Below are 3,429 nucleotides of genomic sequence, written 5' to 3' on the forward strand. Positions count from 1 at the left end.
AACAGTGGTGATTATTACTGAGGGGAAGAGCAAGGTAAATTCTAGAAAAGGTCTTATGGCTTTGGGCCCATGGAGGTTGTTGGTGAGAATCTATTGAGTGGGTTGAGGAGGGAATGGGGAGGGAGAAAGTGGACACACTGAGCACAGACAATTCCCTGAAGAAATTTCGCTATGAAGTGGAAGAAATAGAGGGGTAGCCGCAGGGAAACACACTGAGTTTAGGGAGGGCTTTTCGGAAATGGAAGAAACTTGAGTAGTTTAAATGCTAATGAGAAGGAGCTAAAAAAAAAGGGACAGGTTAAAGATACAGGAAAGTGGGAAGAAAATTGGTGTGAGGTTCCAGAGAAGGCAGGAAGAGAGGAAACCCCCCAGATGAGGGATTAGCACTTTCTTTATAACATGAGGGAAGGAGGAAAGGCAGAATACAGGATAATATGTAGGTTTAGGGGCAAAAAGTTGAGAGAGTTTCTGTCTGATGGCTTCCAAGTTTTTGTGAAATAGGAGATGGGGTCACTGACGGCAAGTGAGGGGCAGATGAAGAGCATAGAGAAGCATCTGGAAAACATGGGAGATAAAAAGCTGGCACACATGCAAACAACTCCTTGGAAGTATCATGGGTCCAGTGGAGGGTGGCAGTCATCAAGTTACAGTGGCCCCAACCTATGTGGTTATGGGGTCTTTGTCCTGTCCTTCTCAGACTGGCTCTGCAAACCTGAAAGGGCCGGCTTTCTTTTCCTTCCTTCCACCCTCCCTTTCTTCTTTCCTCCCTCCTTTCTTTGGCAGGTGGAAATGATGTATCATGTACCAGTTACCAATTGATGCCTCTTAGCTCCAAATCCACCCTTCATGGTCTGCTTTGCAAACGTGGAGATGGGTCCTTTTAAGCGTTTCCTTGTGAGCTGATGCAATATTAAGTATTGTCAGTAGAGGGCAATAGAGATCCATTGCAGGGACACAGGGCTTTTCTCTCTAGTTCAGGTGTACTATTCCCAGGCACCTGCGGTGCGCGTTGGTTAGCAGCACCTAACGGCCAGCAGCTTTCCGCAGCACACACCTTGGGTGATTTTATAATGGACTGCCTCCAGTGAGACATGTCTTCATTAACCGCTTAATCTAGCACCCCGAAAAGTAGATTTCCAGCAAGTTCCAGGAGGCGGATTTCTAGCACACCCCACCCACCACAACTCTACCATCCAATTACTCAGGACTGTGCCCGTCCCGCCTCCCCACCAATGTGGTCTGGATCTCAGCCCTGAGGGGCGGGGGGATCCTTCCTTAGGGATCATAGCTACTCTTTACATCTGCTATTCTTATATTCTTTAGAGTTCTCTTTACTTCTTGTTAGCCAGTCCTTAGTTCTTCTGATCCTGTGTTACAATAATTCTTTATTTGCTTAATTTTTGTGTGGTTTATGTCTCCTGATTGGATCCTGACAGATACAGGATTGGTACAAGCAGTGGTACCAGGTTTGGTCATGGCTTTGGCTTTGAGTACAGTGCTGAGCTCCTTGTCAATGGAAAATGGGATGCTGGTAATTTATCACATGAAGTGAGGTTGCAATTAATCAAGCTATTGTTTATTGTGATGAAATGCCAACTGAAGCACATACCTTGGAGACTAAGTGGCTGCTGCACTTGACAGTTACAACAGTAATGATGACTTTGAAGACTGTGGTATGAGACGGATTCTTGTGAGTGTACTTAAGCACTTACAGAGAGAAGAACCACAAGCTCAAGTCTTTAACTCTCAGCTTAAGTCATGGTTTAAGAACCTGAGATTGCCATGATAGCCCTCTTATTCTTATACAAGCATCTCTTATTTCTTGTATCAACAGGGCTAATATTGTTGAAAATCAAGCACAAATTTAAGTATGTGGGTTGTTGAATTACAGCAAGAGTTGAGCTCACAGTCTCACCACGTTTCTCATGTGAAAGTTAGGGCATAAATTGGTAAAGAATGGGATTCTAAAACTTGGAATGGGAACGTATGTTTGAATCCAGATGAAAGTGACGATTTCTCACGGAAGCTGAGAAGCCAAAGGGGTGGATTATCCAGTTATTAATTTATTGCTTCTCAGATCCAAGTCCATCCTTCATTGCCTGCTCTGCAAAAATAAAGATGGGTCCTTTAAATATGTTTTCTATGCCAGCTAGTATGATGTCCAGCTTTGTCAGCAGAGGTACTGAGGAGACATTGCAAGAGGAAGAAGTTTTCCTTCCTGCTTCTGATGTGCTCCTGTTGGCAGACTCCTGTGATGTGAGCAGCTTCTCCAGTACCCAGCTCTTGCTTCACAGGTAGCTTCCTTATCCTGGATGCTGTTTCCACTCAGTGATTCAGTTGACCCGAGAGTCAGTTGACATTTCAGTTTCCCCTGCTGTCCCATATGTTGACTACCAGGTCAAGTGGATTCTGTCTGCTGAATATTTCTCATCCCTCCTTCCCTCTGCCCCCCACCCCTACCCCCTCTCCATGCCCACTCCCACTGCTTCTGTTCAAGCCTTGCTTGCAGGGTTTGAGTAGCTCCTAGCCTACAGCCTCTGCCTGTATTTTCACCTCTATTAATTCACTCTCCACACTTCAGACAGAGTGATTTTACTAAAATAAGATCGGATCCTGTTGTTCCCTAGCTTAAGTTCTTCAGATGGGTTCCTGGTGCTTATAACAGTTGTCTCCAAACTTTGTTCCTACATCGCATCAGTGAAACGTTTTTGAGCATGCAACCACAGTCTGTGTACATTAAGTTATATATATATGTTCTGCTCTACTTAAAATTATGAATATGGGGGGAAGGATAAATTGGGAATTTGGGATTAACAGATAGACACTACTATATATGAAATAGATAAACAACAAGGACCTATTGTAGAGCACAGGGAACTGTATTCAATATCTTGGAATAACCTGTAATGGAAAGGAATCCAAAAGAGAGTATATATATATATATATATATATATATATATATATATATATACACACACACACACACACACACGGTTTTATATATATGTATATATATGACTAAATCGCTTTGCTATACACCTGAAACATTGTAAATCAACTATAATTCAATAAAAAATTTAAAAATACATTCCAGTGGGTAAAAATTATGAATATAATAAAATATATACAAAAAAGGAATGAAAATGTGCAAAGTAAAAATAAATATGAATAGAAGTTCTGGTATTTTCTTTCCACACTCAATAGTTATTTTTGGAATCTCCTGGGGGAGTATTTGCCCATTTTGAATACCACTTATTAATTGGACAAATGAACTGCTTAGCTTGGCATCGAAGCCTACATGATATCTTTTATTTGACAATAAAACTTGGCTTAGGGACTTTCCTGGTGGTCCAGTGGTTAAGACTTCGCCTTCCAATTCAGCGGGTGTGGGTTCAATCCCTGGTCAGGGAGCTAAGAGCCCACATGCCT

This window comes from Stenella coeruleoalba (genome assembly GCF_951394435.1).
Source record: "Stenella coeruleoalba genome assembly, chromosome: 15".
Taxonomy (NCBI): domain Eukaryota; kingdom Metazoa; phylum Chordata; class Mammalia; order Artiodactyla; family Delphinidae; genus Stenella; species Stenella coeruleoalba.